We start from the raw sequence: 20,142 nt of genomic DNA on the forward strand, positions 1-20,142 counted from the left end.
AATTGGTAAGTTTTTTCTTATTTATATACGAATATATAAATTTATATTTTTAAAATATTTGTTTTCAATTATGTTTCATAATGAAATAATAAAGGAATTGCAATAATTTGTTGTAAGTTATATAAAATTATAAATAATTTTTTTTCATTGTAGCCGTATATATTTCAAACGAAATTTCTTAATTTTTTTTTATTTTTACACTGTAAAAAGAAAGTACTAAAATAGTATCGATTTTAGGTATCTAAATAGAACCAACCCAAGTAGCACGATATATCAACCAGATGTCACGGTGATATCACCGGGGAATGTCACCGTGAAGTCGGTTCTACAATGGACACGTTTGTACGTGAACGTGTACGTACCGTGCTGACGTTACCCACTTGCACAACATTGTGACGTCAGCACGTACACGTTCACGTTCGCTTACAAACGTGCCCATTGGAGAACCGACTTCACATCAGGAAAATGTCAAAATGTCTGCCTTACGGTGATATCACACGGTGACATCGAGGTGATATCATGGTGACATCAAGGTGATATCACGGTGATATCGTTCACACTATAAACCCCTCAAATTTTAGGTTTAGGGGTACGGAACCCTCGGTTTTAATGCGAGTTTAACTCGCACTTGTCCGATTTTTTTATATTAAGTACACGCCAACACAGCACCCAAAATTCCCTGAAACTTGACAGAACCTCACATGGCGAAGTTAGGAAACTTCAGTGGCAAGGTTCATACAAGTTTGTGTCGATATTTAAATGTCCACATGAAAAGAATATTCACACGAAACTTTGAGGAAATTTTACACATAAATATTCACGTGCAATGTTGAGTCAATGTTGTGTCAATATTGAAATTACATTTTAGCCTAGTAATAAAAATTTCATTTACTAATATAATAAGTATAGGTGAATATTGACACAACATTAACTGAACATTGCACGTGAATATTTACAGAGTAATATTTCTTCAAAGTTTCGTGTAAATATTCTTTTCATGTGGACATTTAAACATCGACACAAACTTGTATGAACCTTGTTTCCTAACCTCGCCGTGTGAGGCTCTTTCAAGTTTCAGGGAATTTTGGGTGCTGTGTGGGCACTTGCGAATAAAACTTTCCCGAACTTCCTCGCTCTATTTAATAATATGAGGTGTTAAATTCTGCTCTAGGTGTGTACTACAATATAGGTATGTACATTTTCAAATTTGTAATTTTTAACACATATATAAGCGGCACAGGGATCATGCAATCATTTTTCACCATTAAATGACCTAGACCTTCAGATTTAAAAACATTTTCTGTATGATAAATGGGACTAAGTGTTTCTAAAGGAAATTTTTGCGCTGAACACGAATCCGGTGTTCAAAATGCTCTATCACGTCAGGTTTTTAAGAAAAATTGGGTTGAAACCCTTAAGAACAGCGTTTTTTGACACTTTTTGAAAATTCATGGAGCAAAATCTTCACTTGATATAAAATTCGTTATTATTAAAAATTGAAGCCTGAATCGTGCTCTTTCAAAGGAGCTTAGAGTGGATTCATTTGTTTCAATGAGTTCCACTTACCCCTCTTAAAAAGAAAGTGAGTTTTTGTCCAAGGGTGCGAATACTTTAAAATACTAAGTTTTGGAATTCTAGTGGATGAAAAAATTGATTGGAAAAAAGAATATGCTATAGCACATTCTTTTTTCCAATCATTTTTTTTCACCTGTTGCTGAAAAATTTTCCCGATTCACAACCCCTGAAAACAACCATTAAATATAATTTTTTTATATAACGTAATATTGCTAGCCATATTTATTACGCCAAATTGATGTAGTGATGAAGCGCGTGAGTAGGACTAATACAATTATCTAAAACTATTGAAAAAGTTTGGCACTTTTTAAAAATATTTCATTGCCTTTTTTGGTACTTCGCAATTTAGAAAACTAAAAATTCAGAAAAGTTATTCCATTTCCTAAAAATATTATGCTGCCAATTTAAATCCATCTTGAATTTCTAAATTTAAATATTATATTCGTAATTAGCAGTCCCAGAAACCTTTGAGTAACAAGTTTCAAGCGAATTTGATTGATTTTTAACTTTTAGTACACCATATTGTATCCGTCAATTTGAATTTTGAAAATCTGTTGCCATATTCGTAATCAACGACCACAAAAACTCCCGAGTAACGATTTTGAAGCGAATCTGTTAAAATTTTAATATTTCGCACACCATATTGGATTCGACATTATGAATTTTTAAAAACCAATAGCAAATTCGAGTGATGACTTTTTGGGAAATTTTTTTAACTTTTTCGACAAAAATCGGTGTTCCTGGCCCATTGTGAAGCGGTATGAATTGATTGTAATTTGTGTAAAATATCTAAAGTTGAATGAAATTCAGTTAATTGAATTTAAAGTTTTTTCTGTCTCAATAACTATATTCTTAATCCTTACAAGCAGCGTTATAGAAGTATCTTAAATTTAAATTGATGACACAGCCATATTTCTGTTTGTAATTTTTCCATATCTATGGATCACCCAAACATAGATCTTCTGTTGCTACATCAATATAAGTAGCCAGTCATTGCCTATTGATGCAGTAACCATAACTATGGATATCACGTATTTTTTCATAATAATATAAGTAGTCTGTGATATATGTCCATACTTTAGGATGTGCCAACCATACCTTTCTTTCCATGTTTACAACACACTGAACAAAAATAAAAGCAGTATGTGCATTTTACTTCGTCAATTTCTGCTGTAATTAAAAAGCAATGCATAAATAGCAGTTTTTCCTTTGAAAAAATGCAATTTTTACGTTGTTACTAAGGTAACAAATGCTTCTCATTTATCAAATAAATTTTGTAGATTTGTCAAAGCGAATTATATGGTTAATTTAAAAGATGGATGCAATAGTAATAGATTCATAAGTATTACACAAATGGAATCTGGAAAATTTCGTTAAAGTACCGACAAAGCGGGTAACTTCGGACAGTTTTTGATGTTTTTCATTAATATCTTTTATGAAAAAATATTTGGGGACTTGACGTTTGGAACGTACAATCTTTAGGGTCTTGTGTATTGATATGTGTAATTAAAAGATTTTTTTTTAATTAATGGTTACCGTTAGTGTGATTTACAAAAGTTGTTGTGTCAACAACATTTTGTGTCTACCCAAGTAGAAATGTCCGTAGCTCGCCGGAATTAAACACCAACATGGTACTGACCCAATACTGGCCGTCGGTATTGACTTTCAGTACTGTCAATGTACTGACTTATACACCGAATAAGTACTATGCCGGAGGTAAAAAAATATTAAAACCAGTACTGGCAGTAGACTGTCATACACACCGAATCAATACTATGTCGCTGGTAAAAAAACATTAAATAAAAAAGTGTCGAAATTGTTCTAATAGGTAGAAAGAGATGATTTTTTATTAATATTGTTTATTTAATTAATAATAAACGACAAATACTTAATTCTTCGTGTTTACATTTTTGTTGTTAAAAGTAGAATATATCTTAAATTTATTCTCACACTCCTTAATACTCGACAGTTCTTCATAATTCGATATATTTTAGGTATTTTTTAATTAAATTTTCAAACTTTTTTACCATTTATATTTTATAGTCGTTTTTTATTAACTTATTTTTAATTATGTAATTCATCTATATTTTTTTTGTTTTAATATAAATTTTTGTGAGGAAAAAAAATTCTAGAATGAATTCATTTTATTTTCGTGATCAATAGATAATATACGGTCTTCGAAATCGAAACTTTTGCATTAGGATGAACTACTTCAAGTCAGCACTTCAAGCCAGCGCGGCTGTGCGGTACACTGAAAAAAAAATAGTATTGAATCAAGAAAATTTTACTTGCTTCAAGTAAACCATGGAATTGAATAGGGACAAGTCAATTACGGCATTGGTTCAAGTAAACGATTGTCTTGAGATAGTATATTTGGGACGAGAGCATATATTCTTGATCCAAGAAAATATGGAATTCGAGCAATATATTAATCAACTTGAAACAAATGTAAAATACATTAAAGGAAGAAATTATTTTCTTGTTCTAAGAATATATGTAGTCAAATCAATTGTTTCATTTCATTCATTCAAATCTTTGCAATATTGGATCAAGTAAGACAAGATTTAAATCAAAATATTATTTATATTGTGAGGAGACCATATGTTCTTGGTCCAAGAAAATATGGAATTCGTCTAAAAAGTTTATTGACTTTTAAGAAATGTAAAATTTATTAAGTCAAGATCATATATATATGTATTAACTCAAGAAAATATTTTCTTGACTTGAGAAAACTTATGGAGTTGAACCAAAAAAATATTTTTCCAATACAAGTAAATATTTACTCGAATTTACCCCCCCCCCTCCGTATCCCACAATGTCTAATAACATAATAACTTCTGTCAAATACTAAATTCTTAATTCAAGAACTATGCGTTAATCAAGTTAAAACAAGTATTTATTTATATTAATATTCGCATTTTCTTGACTCAAGACTATATTAGCGTTGAATTAAATAAAAAATATTTTCAAGGAAACAAAAAAATGATTTCATTCAAGATTATATCACTATTTGAACTGAAAAAATAAATTATTTCATTTAAGATAATATAATATTATTTCTAGAAATTGAATGTTCTTGAAACAATATAATATGAAAATGCTTAAACACTTGGATTGATTAATGTTTAATTCAAAACAATATAAATTTTAATCAAGTTGAAACAAGTATTTATTTCTGTTAATCTTTCCATTTTCTTGGATCAAGACTATGAGTATTAGATTAAGTAAAAAGTTGTTTTGAAGGAAACAACAAAACGATTTGACCCAAGAAAATAAAATACTCAACGTAAATCACTTGACATGAGAAAATAATGTTCTTGACTCAATTCTTTTTCTGTTCTTGACGCAAGTAAAACATTTCGCTTGAAACAGTAAGATATATTTACTTGTATGAAACTCATATTTTCTTATTTCAAGAACATTGCTCAATGCTCAATATTACTTGACTCAAGAAAATAAATTTCTTCCAATAAGAAAATATCGTCTTGTTTCATGTAAAGTACCTCAAGTAAATGCATTAACTTGATTCAATTAACTTTTTTTTCAGAGTATGCGTATCCGATTTGCGTTCTTAGGGTTTAGGGTTCGATCATTCGATTCATTCTTAGTTTTAAGTGTTATAAGTACAATATTTGTTTATATGTAATATTAATTATTAAATTAAGTATAAGTGCGAAGTAACAAATTTTTAAAAAAAATTAAATAGTATGAATTAAAAAATAAAAAATCTACAATACAAAAAATATTTTTTGTAAAATAATTTATTAAAAAGAATACAATTTAATTAACATAAATGATAGTTATTATTTTAATTATTTATTATTAATAATAGTTTAAATATTCTAAATAACATTAACTATTAAAGGTAAAAATGGGAGTAATAAGCTTACAAGGATGAAATTTCTAATGGAAAGCGTGCAATAGCATTTTGTAAAATAAAGTAAGATTTTAACTCCGGATGAGTCATTTGCCAGTATTATTCCAGTACTACGTTAGAACTGGTGAGCGGGACAAAATCAGTACTAGACAGCGTTATCAGCCAGGGTTGGCCCAATACTGGCCCAGTACGGCAGTCAGTACTGTTATACTGACTGTCAGTGTTGGGTGATTATAGCCCTCCATGGGCCCAGGTATCCCATAAGGACTTCGGTCCTGTTCTTTTTAAAAGCATGCGCAAGTCTGGCAGTGTTGGGTCAGTACTATGCCAGTGGCAGATTTCTACTTGGGTACGGACATACATACATACGCACAGACAGATAGACACTTTCGCCTGACCATGATTTTTCGATTCAGGGCACCTCAAAACGTGAAGATTTCATGGAAATAGAAAAAGTCAATTTTCGACCAATTATAATACCTTCTCATGTGATGAGAATGTAAAAAATATGATTTTAAAAAATTATTTATTAAATATATAAAACAGATATTTATTTCAATTAATGAAAATAATAAATTATATAAATAACAATTGAGAAGCTGGATCGAAGAATCAGTTCTTCGATCGAGCTCCTCAATTATTAAAATTTAAATAATTTTGTTAATTAATAATGGAAGTGTAAAGATAAAGGTGATTGAGTTAAATTTTTTTTTTGAAATTTGCATAAAATTAAAAAAAAAAATTTTTTACCCCTTCCACTACACAAAAATAGTCGCCAAATTTTTGTTAGATGCATTTTTGCTTCCCCTATAACATATTTTTTACCCGATTAAAAAACTATAAACGCTTAAGAGAAAATCCAATTTTTAATTTTTTTTTAAAAAATGCCATAACTTTTTTCAAAATTATTTTTAGAAGTTGAAACTTGGCGAAAAAAAGTTTCATACTGAGACTAATTGATCCTGTAAATATTGACGAAATTTGAGCGGGGGCCGCAGGACCCTGCTTATCCGGCTACGGCCTTTGGTAAAAATTATATTAAAAAATTTTTGAAAAAAATTAATCCGCGAATATCGATTTAAGTCATAGTATTTCCAAATTTTTAAATAAATACTTCGTGTATATATCTGTCACATTCTCTTGTTAAATAACATGTGATTTTAACCATAGTAACTAAGGTAAAAATTGCATTTTTCAAAGGAAAAACTACTATTTGTGCATCCCTATTGAAAATCCCCACATGGGATCCTATGTAAAATCCAATTCCCATATGGGAAACCACATGGGATCCCATATAAATCCTCATGGGAAATTGGGACAGGAATTGGCAAATCCCACGTCAAATATCATGTTAAATACCATGTTAAATACTAATTGAGATCCTTTATCATTTTTTTGAAAAATTTTCCCATGTCAAACCCCACGTCATTTCCCAAGTAAAAACCTCCCTATTGAAAAAAAACACGTATAATTATACGTATAATAATACGTATACTTATACGTATAATTGTACGTATAATTATACGTATAATTGTACGTATAATTATACGTATTATTATACGTATAATTATACGTATTATTATACGTACAATTATACGTATAATAAGACATACGAATTTGAAACAAGAATTATACGTATAATTATACGTATAATAATACGTATAATAATACGTATAATTAATTATACGTATAATAATACGTATAATAATACGTATAATTATACGTATTATTATACGTATAATTATAATTCTATTAAAAATAGAATAATAGAATAGAATAGATTAATTAGTAGCAAAATTGCGCTGAAAATTTTTAGAAATTTTAAAATGCAAATTAAATTTCACGAAAAAAAATATCGTCGAATGTCAATTCAAGCAGTCACCCATCCAAGTACTAACCGCGTCCAACGTTGCTTAACTTCTGTGATCTGATGAGAACTTGTTCCTTCGCCTTGGTGTTTCCGCTGTCTTGTCTTGATTAATAACTTTGTCGTATAAGTATTGTATCGCACCTAACCTCACTTTTAGTGATACTTATACGACAAAGTTATTAATCAAGACAAGACAGCGGAAACACCAAGGCGAAGGAACAAGTTCTCATCAGATCACAGAAGTTAAGCAACGTTGGACGCGGTTAGTACTTGGATGGGTGACTGCTTGAATTGACATTCGACGATATTTTTTTTCGTGAAATTTAATTTGCATTTTAAAATTTCTAAAAATTTTCAGCGCAATTTTGCTACTAATTAATCTATTCTATTCTATTATTCTATTTTTAATAGAATTATAATTATACGTATAATAATACGTATAATTATACGTATTATTATACGTATTATTATACGTATAATTAATTATACGTATTATTATACGTATAATTATACGTATAATTCTTGTTTCAAATTCGTATGTCTTATTATACGTATAATTATACGTATAATAATACATATAATTATACGTATAATAATACGTATAATTATGCGTATAATTATACGTATAATTATACGTATAATAATACGTATAATTATACGTATTATTATACGTACAATTATACGTGTTTTTTTTCAATAGGGCTTTATCATTTTTTTGAAAAATTTTCCCATGTCATTTCCCATATCATTTCCCATGTGAAATCCTTCATCATTTTTTTGAAAAATTTTCCAATGTCAAATCCTCTTTCGCCCTATCGAAAATCCCCACATGGGAAAGCATATGGGAATCCACAGAGGAAATGGAATACGATAAAGGATTTCACATGAAATTTTTCGAAAAATGATAAAAGATTTCACATGGGAAATGACATGGGAAATGACATAGGAAATTTCAATATAGATGTTGATCGTCATTATAGTTTCATTGTTTCGCCACCAGATGGTGAAAATATTTTCTCTCACAGTTGAGATCAGTCTGGAATACTATAAAAGCTGAGAGTCTAAGGCAGAAGTAAAGTAAACTTTTTTTTATTTTCAGATGAGTTGCATTATTATTATTTGATATTTAATCAAATAATTAATTTTTTTTGTAAACTGCTGCCTGCATAAAGCAGCCAACTAAAAAATTCCCAAATAAAATCCTATATCGTTTCCTATATGTAAATCCATGTGAAATCTTAGGTTGAGATTTCAGAATCTATATGAAATCTTATATGATTTCCTATGCTTAAATCTATTTGTTTTATCATTTGGAAGAATGCACATGAAATCGTATTCCATTTCCCATATGGATTCCCATATGGTGTCCCATGTGGATTCCCATATGCTTTCCCATGTGGGTATTTTCGATAAGGCGAAAGAGGATTTGATATGGGAAAATTTTTCAAAAAAATGATAAAGGATTTCACATGGGAAATGATATGGGAAATGGCATGGGAAAATTTTTCAAAAAAATGATAAAGGTTTTTACTTGGGAAATGACGTGGGGTTTGACATGGGAAAATTTTTCAAAAAAATGATAAAGGATCTCAATTAGTATTTAACATGGTATTTAACATGATATTTGACGTGGGATTTGACATAGGAAATGACATGGGAAATGAGGAACCTTTTTTTGATATTTTCCTATGCCAATTCCTGTCCCAATTTCCCATGAGGATTTATATGGGATCCCATGTGGTTTCCCATATGGTAATTGGATTTTACATAGGATCCCATGTGGTTTCCCATGTGGTTTCCCATGTGGTTTCCCATGTGGGGATTTTCAATAGGGATTGCTTTTGAATTACGGTAGAAATTGCCGAAGTAAAAAGCACATTGTTTTTTTTCAGTGCATTTATCCGAAATTGTTGGGTTTCCACCCAGCCAACGATATATTGATTTTTAATTCAGTTTTAAAGAATATAGGTACAAATAATAGTTTACTAAGTTAAATGTTGTTTCAAAGTCGATCAAATATTGATTTAATGTACGTTCAGAGTAACTTTAATGTAGGATAAGAGTACTGTCAAAATAAGTCAAATGTACGCTCAAAGTAATCAACGATTTACCACTAAATTCTTTATTACAGGTACTACGCTCGTGCTTTGCAAATTGAATTTTAATTTTTTGTTAAAAATGATTAGAACAAATTTATTTCTAAATTTTGTTTGGAATTCGTGTGGCATTTTATAACGTTTTTTCGTACGAAAAATCATGCGAATTCGGTACGAATTGTAACTGAAATTTATTTTTTACGGAAATTTATACAGATATTCGTACAAAATTCACATTAAATATAAAGAAAAATCCGTTTGAAATTTTGCGAAAATCCATGTGTAAATTTTCTTATCTCTGTAACCTTAAAAGATTTTTAAAAATGGTGGACATTTCGTTATAAATTTTTGTGGCCATTTGAACTGATTCCTTATACAAATTTTCTGTGAATTTTATACAAATATCCATACAAATTATTTTCCGTAATTTTAAAAAGAAATTTCATTTACAATTCGTACGAATTTTGTACAAAAAAGGTTAAAATCTCCACACGAATTCCAATTGAAATTTCGTGCATGCACGAAATTCTTTTGAAAATTATACTAATCATTTTCAACTGAGATTGAAAATAAAAATAGAACAATAACAGATGTTCGAGAAAATGTAAAGAATAATGTTTAGAAAAGAAAAAACAATTGTCTCATTAAGTCAAATTAAATAATAATAATATTTTATTTTTAAAAAATAGTAATTAAATTTTTATTAAAACAGTTTTTTAGCATTTAGTAGTAAAAATAATAGTTTTTTCATAGTTATAAAGATTTAAAAATGACAATGTCACTTAAAATATTAAAGCTTCAAAATCCCCACTAATTTTAAAGGAATATATTAGACAATTTTTAAGTCAAGCCTTATCTAACTGAGGAGTCAAAAACTTTAGAAGAAACTTCGATGAGTTGAAAGAAAATTGAAATTATAGTGAGTCAAACAAATTTTTAATTAGTTTGTTTTTAATTTTAGTAGAAAATAAGAATATCAGAAAGAGAAAAAATTTATTAAATAAAGGCAAATGTTCTATTCAATTCAAAAAATTATTTAATGAATTATAATCAGTTTTTGGATTTATTTATTGTTCTTATGAATCTATTATTTTTGTTAATGTGTTGATAAAACTTCTATAAATCGTGAAAATATCCAATGAATTAAGAAAACCTTCAGTAAATTACGAAGCTGCACCATAATTTGTCAAATGAGAAAAGGAATTGTAAAACAATAGAAGTTCAATGATTTTAAAAAACGTTCAACAAATTAGAAGTATTTCACTAGTCCAGAAAATCATCAATGCTTCAAGAATATAAATATTTTTCAACAAAATTGTTCCACGCTTGTCCATTAATATTTCATAATTTAAAAGTTGATTTACAAACCAGTAAATCTTAATTTATGGAAAAGGCAAAACTTTAAAAGTCAATATTAAAAAAAATTAAGCTTTTTACTAATCTACATCCCAATATATGTTTATGCTACTAGTAATATTCTGTTATATTAGTATATAAATTAAATAAATATTAAGTAAATTATTAATATCTTCATTAGTTTAAGAGAATTCAATTGTAAGACAAAATCATATCCGTGAAATTGATGCAAGGAGTTACTTTATTTATTCTTTTCTTCTAAAATCATTAATTTGTTTTTTAATATTAAAATAGATTTTCGTCAAAGAACCTAGACAAAAAAATCTTCATAAAACTCTTCAAACTATTTATCATCCATAAATCAAGAGTTTAACAGCTGTCCTCATCAAAAGGATAATGAAGATTCTTCTTATCAAAAAAATACACAGCGACAATTATATAATCCAAAAGAATGTCCGTTATTGAATCAATAACTTCACTGCAAAATGATCCTTCATCACATTGCATTTTCCTAAATCTTAATTCCACAAAAAGAGTCAACGTTTCGTAGTTATGTTTTAGTAAATTGTCTCTCAGTCACCAACGCGGATTCATGCTATGAATGCGGAAGCTTTGCCAACACATTTGTGTGAACAACATTGGAATGTGTTTTCGTGTCTAACCGAATTTGGAAGCACTTGCTACAAATGTAAAAAGAATTGTATATTTTTCCACAAAAAAATAAAAATTAATTTTCACTACATACTCAATAACTAATTCTTGATAAATAATATTTTGTAAAAAAGAAAAATAAAAATTTGGTTACTCTTTATATCTTTAGAATGTTTTGGCATTTGAATTGATAAAATTCCAGTTCTAATATGATAGATGGAAAAAAGTAGAATATTTTTTTCCTTGTTGCAAGTTTGCTCATGGATTATTTTTGAAATGAAGGATGCGTAGGTATGTGAGATGAACGTTGCGAATAAATCAACACGAGGGATTTTAAACGAAAGTGTTGCTCACTGCAAATTTGCGGCAACGACGGCGACGGCGAATCACCAAACAGAACGGAATAAAATGCACTGACGATATACGTTTCGTACAGGTCTCACTGCAGCGCTGCACTCTTGGTTTTACAAAACGGTGTCACGATAAACTCTGCCAACGACAATCAGTACTCTAGCCACAAATACCCACCCACCCCGCTACGGCCGGACGGTAGGCTCGATCTATTTACTGATCGATCTATTTAGACCGAGCCTCGATCTCGTTATTCGTTACCAAAAGATTTACGATGGTCGTCTGCGTTTTTAGCATATTTTGTGTATAAAAAAATTTTTAATATCTGATCAAATGCTAACACGTGATGAAAAAATATAATACATGTTTATAGTTATCAATCTTTAGAATTTAAAATAAAATTTAAATTTATTTATCTTTCCCTTTCTCATAACATATATTCATTGCAATTTTATCTTATATCATTCCATTTAGATTTATTCTTTAATTAATTCAGAAAAATTGTCTTCTTTGCATCAGATTTTGCAAAAAGAATAAATCAATTGAAATATTTAAACACTTGGAAACTGCAAAAATAAATGATTAAAATAAATAATTTGACTATTAAAAAGTTCTTGTCCCACTTACAGACCTATACATTTTATTTTAGAAAAAAACCTCTACTTTATGAAAAAAAAAATTTTTAAATGTTCATTTTATAGAAAAATGAAATTTTATTATTTGATTGCAATTTTCATGGTCAAAATTTACTTTTTTTAAATTTGTACACGCGTACATTTTTGAAAATATTTTGTATTTCCCTTCTACTTAATAGTTTTCATAAGGAGTTAGCATTTATTTTACTTTAATGAACATCCTAAAAATATAATGTGACAGATTAAGAATAAAAATACTCAAAGAAATTCAAGAAAAAAATCAGTTTGGTAGGAATAAATTTTTGGAGGTTATTGCACTTGGTGAAAAAAACCTATTTTTAAACGAATATATGTAAAGTAAGTGCTATTTCTTTTTTAAAATTTGATCTACTATTCATTGACATAAAATTCACACTGATTTCGATAACCTAGATTCATAAAATATTTCGTAAATGTGTTCTATTTAAGGAAATGTAATTTTGTAGGGTAAATTTGGGCATGGGACGAATATGTAACGTAGTTGGGAAAAATGGTAAATATTGTTATTATTCTGACAGCACAATTCAAAAAGCCCTTTCGGAGGTTAGGAGAAATTAATTGAGCATTCGAAAAGCATATGAAAAATACAATGTACCCAAAAGTACATTGAGCGATCACTTGAAAATTAAAATATACCATTAATTGATTTTAATTAATTTATTTTATTTATTTTTGTAAAAAAAATATACAAAATAGTCAGACAGCTTTGGAATGGATTATTATTAAAACAAGAATACTTTAATAATATGATTATCCTAAATATTTTTGAATTACGCAGTCCGAAGTTACCTGCCCTTGGAGGCTAACTGCGGACACTTTTTTTTACTTCAAAGAAGAAAATAGAGATAAATAAAAATATTTTAATTACACATATCAATACATATCTTCTTAGTTTAGTTTGCTATCATCCTCGGTTTATAACGTTTAAAATGTTTCCAAGAACTAATAAGTGTCTGTCTATTTCCGAAAAAAGAAGTTATTAAAGTGGTAGAGAGCAGAGCAACAAAAAAAGATGTTGTTGTTGTATGTTGTAAGCGGAGGATAAAAGCGGGTTCGAAAAGGTGAATTTTCTAATTTACACAGAAAAAAACTGAGTTCATTTTTGTTGCAGTTCATTCTGAATTCGGTATCATAATGAACAACAACTAACTTCAAGTTACTCAAAATGAACCGGACCCGGATCAAATGTCAGGTTATGTTAGTTTATGTTGAAATTCAAGATTTTATGATTATTATGTTGGCAACAACTGCAACTTATGTATGCAGCGCCACACTGGCGTAATATTCAAATTGAAATAGTAGAAATATTTTTTACTTTAATTTAACAATAAATTTGAATAATTATAGTTAATGTATAATATAAATTATTATTATATATTATATTTATAATATTCATTTACAAACTATTATATGTATTATATTTTAAAATAGTATAATATAAATATAATAATAGATAATATATAATAATTGTAAAATATACAAGAATTACAATTAAAAAAATGGTACGGGATAAATTTATTAAAATAAGTTTAAATAAAAATTTATATATATATTACATTAATTATATTAATATTTATGTAATATTAATAATATTAATTAATATTAATACTTTTATATTATTTGATTAGAATTATATATATATATATATTACAAAACTGGACTGTGGATGTAAAATAATTAAATTATACATAAAGTAGTAATTATAATCCGTCACATAATAATATTCTTAAATTAATTATTTGATTATTTTTAAAATTAAAAATATTACATAATTTAAAAATATTTAAACTGAAGAATGTTATAACATAATCATTACATTATTATAATGAATAACACTTTATTTTTGGTTATAGTTTCAAGTTTAAATTTGGCGCCATTATCTTTGGTTTTTAGACAAAGGCGCCGTTAAATTTCATGTTTCGTGTTGCATGGTAGGTATTTATTTGCTGTCAATTCAGAAGTTTCTAACCTAAAAATCATTTATTTTGTTTTCTATAAATTCAATGAATCGGATTTAAGAAACAAAGTTTTTTCAAGTGTAATCTGTTTGTTCATTGAAAACAATGATTTTGATTAATAGTTTTATGATAAAGTGCTTCTTAATTGACTATAATTGTCATTTTAACTTGAACTCAAAATGAATCGGATCTAGCTCATTTTGATGCTTTTTGCCTGAAGTTCAAAATGAGCTTCTCGAGGTTCATTTTTGTTGCAGTTCAAAATGAGTCGGTGGACCGACTCATTTTGAACTCAGTTTTTTTCTGTGATAGAGAAATGTTTAGTTGAGTGGCTTACTCAGTGTAGAGAACAAAACGTTCCCGTGGGAGGGCCCTTGGTTAAAGAATGCACTAGATTCGGAATTATTTTTTATTATAACTTTTTTAACTTTAACAATATAAAATTGTCTTTGTTAGTTTTGAACTCAAAGTTCATTCCTTATATTCGATATGTATATTTAAAAGTAATTGCCTCTCGATAATTAAAACACGCGATAAATAAAACTCTTGATAAATTGAACTACTTTTACGGTGCCTTGAGATTCAAATTATCGAGAGTCGACTGTATTTTTAATTGTATCCAATATAGCTACAGTTTGTACAAACTTTTAACCCGATCCTAGATATTTCAAATTTGGACCCGGATCACTTTACGTGGACTGTCACATATGAGGCATTTTAGTGTAATGTCCTGAGTTGAAAAATTGAGTTCTTGAAAAAAAGCAAAATTCAAATAGTAAGCGGTGTCAGTGAAAACTGATAAATCTGACCCCCTCTATCTCCCCCAAAATTTCAAAAAAGTCAAAAATTTTTTTGGGAATATTTTACTATTAGGTAGGACAACAATTTCCCCAAATTTAACTTTTTTTCGAGAAATAAATTTTTCAACTTAGGACATTACACGTAAAATACCTCATATACATATGCTTTTTACTTACACAGAAAAAAACCCAGGCGCGAAGGGACGCTGGGTTCAGGCCTTTTAAAGACTCGTTGAGCATTGGCCAATATTGACTGAGTCTTGGCCAGTCAGCGGGAATAAGACTCATCCAAGCTATACTCTGTCTCACGAGAGAAAGACCCTCGTAAAATCAAATTTTGGTTTTCTACGCGCAGAATGTCATAAAATAAGGCGTGGAATATTTTTTCTCTAAACCAGTCAAATTTCATGTTTCTTTATGTCTTGTTCACAAAAAATATTAACACTAACATATACTCGTACTCCAGGGTTTTCTGCTTCAAGGTCGCAGGCCTTTTGGATCCTCGGTTTATGATGCGCCCCAAACATATGTTAAAATTGAAAAAAAATTTTTTTTAAGTTTTTAAATAATTGATTTAACAATTTCATATTCCAACTCTCCAATTTTTTCTGATTCCAACCATATATAATTTTCCATATTTTTTGATAAAAGTTTATAAAATTTTTAAATTTTAACATTTTTATAACAAACGCCATACCGTTAGAATCGCAAAAAAGCAAGGAATGTGAATTTAATAAAAAAAATGAAGAATATCAAATTTTTAATTTTTATATTTTTGAAAAAAAGTAATTATCCCATTGACAGATTACAATGGGAACGTCCTGTGGTGGCTACGGAGTTACCACTACTTGATCAGAGTTGAGTTTGTATTATAAATGATTTAGTGCATTGTAATAAACCTAATACCGAGGGGCTGATCACTCACGAGTCGACTCGACGTTACAGACTGTACTTCGTCTTATTTCGTGCTAACTCGCGTTGACTCGCACTATTCGTAGTTACTCGGGCTATTCGTAGTTACTCGCGCTATTCGTACTGCTTTACAACGAAAGAAAACACATAAGCCACATTGTCGCTTCAGTCGCTTTTCGCCAGTGTTTATATACAGAACTCGACCAAAGCGACAATGTGGCTTATGTGTGTTTTTCCGTTGTAGGGCAGCGTAAGTACTCGGAGTCGACTCTACTTTAGCCATTCCTATCCACTCGATTGAATTTTGGCCTTGTTATTATAAAATATTTATAAACTATTAGAATATGTATTTATTTGTAATTAATTTTCTAATCATATTTATATTTTAAGTGGATTATTTTATTATTAAGTTCATTAGTATTAATTAACATAATTAATATAATATAATAATAAATTAATAATTAATATTTTTTTTGCTTTAAAGGAAAAATAAATATTTTATTTAAATAATTTTTTACATGGCCTTAAACGATTTTTTAATTAAAAACTAAGAAGTAAGTGAAAATAATATTCTTCTTGAAAATTTTATTTTTATTAGGTACATATTAAATATACATATATAGAGATTAACAACTTAAGATTTTAGCTTACAGAAAGGATATAGGTATATATGCTGCTGTGAGCGATTAACGTTCTTTTTACAATTTATGCTTTATTTCATTATAAATATCAAAGTCTAAAGTCAGACCAACTTCTGTTACTTTCGGTGGTTGAATTGTTAATCTATATTGTTCAATTGATAAATATCCATGAGTCGATATTTCAGTTAACATTAAGAACCCATAATCACTAACATCAAACCACTGACACAATACTCCAATATCTTTTTTATTTCCACTTACGTTTGCAAAGTTATTTGAGTATTCTACACTTTTCCAAGTTTTGCCGTTTAAATAAGAAAAACCAAGAACTGAACCAACTAAGCAACCGTCACTCTCTTTTTTCTTAAATAAGCACCAATCTCCAATAAAAATTTGTTTCGATGTAATTGTGTGATAAACCGAATGTTTCTGTGACTTCGAATGTTTCTCATATTCAGCTGCGCGAACTCTTTGCAATCGGTCACTACTCAGTTTTGTAATATTACTATTCAGTAGCCAACAAATAGAAGATTTACGCACAATGTGTTCTTTACCGGTGGCGTCTTTTACTGCTGTAAACGGAGTATCAGGTCGAATATCCATGATAGTTTCCGAATATTCTTGCAATTCTAATGTCCCAGTGACATTTTCTAACATCGTCAAATCTTGAAGAACTTCATGAGAAGCTAGATGCTCTCCATCATTACTGGCTTCTGTTTCTGGGCAATCTTCAGAATCTGAATCCAAATTATCACCCACTTCAATATTTTCAAAATTACTGCAGCCTACATTCAAATTATGAATTTGAATATTATTTGCTGCATTAATATCTACAACCATACCCAACAAAGATACCATTGAATAAGCATCTCGTTTAGCGCGAAAAAGAACGTCCTTGATTTTCAAGAGACTTGGAAGTGTACAATTTTGATCTAATATGACTGATGGAGGATCAATTGTTTTATCTTGTAACTCATAAGAAGCATTTAAATGCCTCGTTCTTGGAAATATGAGATTTTCGCCCATAGTTTTGAAGTCCATTACAGAAATATCAGCTTATAACTGGATTCTTTCAATTCTGTGTATTACATCTAGAAGACTGCAGTTAACTATTGTTGAATATGAAGTACTTGTTGACCTTAAGTTTCTAAAAAAACTTTCACATTGTTGACTGCCAAATTGCCAAATTAAAAATTGATCAACTGAATTTTCTTTTATACATTTAAAAACTGAATTCAACAGACCGTGCGCATTCAATTCGATGCATATGTAAGTATTTACTGTAATGTAATTACTTGTCACAGAATAAAGAGGTGTTCTAGCTAGCCAAGCCCGCCACAAACGCAAGAAAAATACACAATACCATAAATAATAAATCCTATCAACGATCGTTATAGATACCGATAAGTAAGAATTTAAAATGTAATACATTAATTTTAAATACTCTCGAGTACCTTCACTACCAGGTACATGCTATTCTAATAAAGCCCAAATTTTTGGATTGCAGTTTTTAATAACTGACGCAAAATTCATCTTATCTTTTGGTGATAATTCACTTTGACTAAGAAGGTGTTTATCTCTGGAAACTGAATCTATTAATATTTGTAAATGCCCCGAAGATGCAAAAAACTCGCCTAAAGGAAGTATAATAGAATACTTCAATAATCTTGACTTTAATTTTGCTCCAATGTGCACTGTGTCTTGTGTGCAAATAAAACTGGGAAGAATAGTTGAATGAAAACCCGAAATTGTGTCGCATGCAATTGCGTCAAAATTCGGAAGCTTCATTCCAAGATTCATTTTATGTCGCATTGCTTTCAATAACCGTGTATCTCCATCTGAAGAGATACCTGCAACTGTAATACCTTGCTGATTGAGTTGTGTAATTATAAATTCCCAACGATTAAGAATGTGTTGGAAGGTAAACTTATTGTTCCGAATAAACACAAACAAAAACAAGGCGCATTTTTTTGTAATGGCTGAGCCATTATCGTGTACAAAGAAGAAGCTATTGAATTATTTGAAAAAAGTAGCTTGAAAACATTGTTTTTTTGGCATTCCTTGATTATGAAAAGGAAGTACGAATCCTATAAGCTGATTACTTGAAGGATCATATTGGACGCGTCCTGTAATTCTAGTTGCGTCTTCGCTCAACCAAACTACAAAAGGTAGTTTTCTATTTTCTAAAAACTGTTTCAACTCCCTAGCACGGCAATCACCCTCAATCAGTGTTTTGGAAGAAGCAGTAATTGTTCGTAAAATTGTACACAGAGAAGGCAATGGAAGATTTGCTGCCAAAGTTTCATATGTAATACGACCACCAACTATAAAAAGATATGTTGAAAACAATTTTAAGGCTTTAGAATACCTATATCCCCTAAGTCGGTGTTTCGATCTTTCTTTAAGGCACGCAAAAAGCATTGGTAGCAATGTAGATGATTTTTCAATAAGATCTTCATTTCTTGAAGGAATGTTATCTAAGGTGAAATCGTTAAAGAAACCCTCTCCCTGAAATGAAAAGGAATTAAAATTATTCGACATTTTCGAAAAAAATTAAATTTATTTATTCGTTTTAATTAAATTTTAAAATATATATTTTCTTTTATATTAAATACACCGTAGAAACAAAGTTTGAATACACTGTATATACATTTGACTATTTTTTGACTTAAAATAATTTTTTCTTATTTACGGAGAGACGGCTTTTTATATTAATTATATAGTTAATTCATTTATTCCAGTCTTCTTACCGGATTATCTACGTCATTAAGGATAGTCAAAAATAATAGACAAGTAAATGATGTATTTGGATCAAATACTTTTTATTTGATCCAAATAAATTTTTTATTCAGTGTACATAGTAAAATTACAGTAATATTACAGCAATATTATCCTGTAATAATGCAGGAATATTACAGCAATATTACGTGCTACTTGGGATGTAAATATATTTCTTACGTACCTGTCCTAAAATTACTCTCTATGAATTCCTGGTTCCCTATAAAATTTCCAGTTTCCTGTATTTGACTCTTTTCCTTAGCGTGCGTTTTGAAATGTTTGTAAAAGTTTGATAGTATCCATCTTTTTGTTCCACTTTCGTCATCAGCTATTCTCGTTATAATCTTCACTTGATTGCAAACAGGGCAAATTATATTAGCGACAAATTTTTTATCCTTCAAAATAACTTCAATTCTAATGTCCTTTAACAGCAATAATGTTGATGGTTCAAAATTACCATTGTATTTTCTTGACATTTGTGATACAAGTTTTTCTAACTTAACATAATAAAAAAAATTACGCCTAAAAATGATAGATAAATTTGACGAATTTGACAAAACTGCAATACGGAGAAAAGTACATGCCTTTTATTTTAATAAAGAG

The 20,142-nt window shown here is 29.1% G+C and overlaps 1 protein-coding gene across 5 annotated transcripts in view; it reads right to left on the reverse strand.

The window, feature by feature from the left end:
* LOC127285353 (trichohyalin-like) overlaps positions 1-11,941 on the reverse strand; it is a 157,722-nt gene extending 145,781 nt beyond the window's left edge. Inside the window, exon 1 of one of the 5 annotated variants that reach the window (XR_007843595.1) lies at positions 11,780-11,941. The gene's annotated coding sequence lies outside the window, so the exon portion shown is untranslated. Of the gene's footprint in view, positions 1-11,579; positions 11,739-11,779 lie in introns of those variants that run through there. The other 4 variants (XM_051311325.1, XM_051311329.1, XM_051311327.1 and 1 more) reach the window with 4 other exon arrangements.
* Positions 11,942-20,142: the final 8,201 nt, after the last annotated feature.

Source organism: Leptopilina boulardi, unplaced genomic scaffold, assembly GCF_019393585.1.
Source record: "Leptopilina boulardi isolate dan_hultmark-lab unplaced genomic scaffold, ZJU_Lbou_2.1 LbouV2_331, whole genome shotgun sequence".
Taxonomy (NCBI): Eukaryota; Metazoa; Arthropoda; class Insecta; order Hymenoptera; family Figitidae; genus Leptopilina; species Leptopilina boulardi.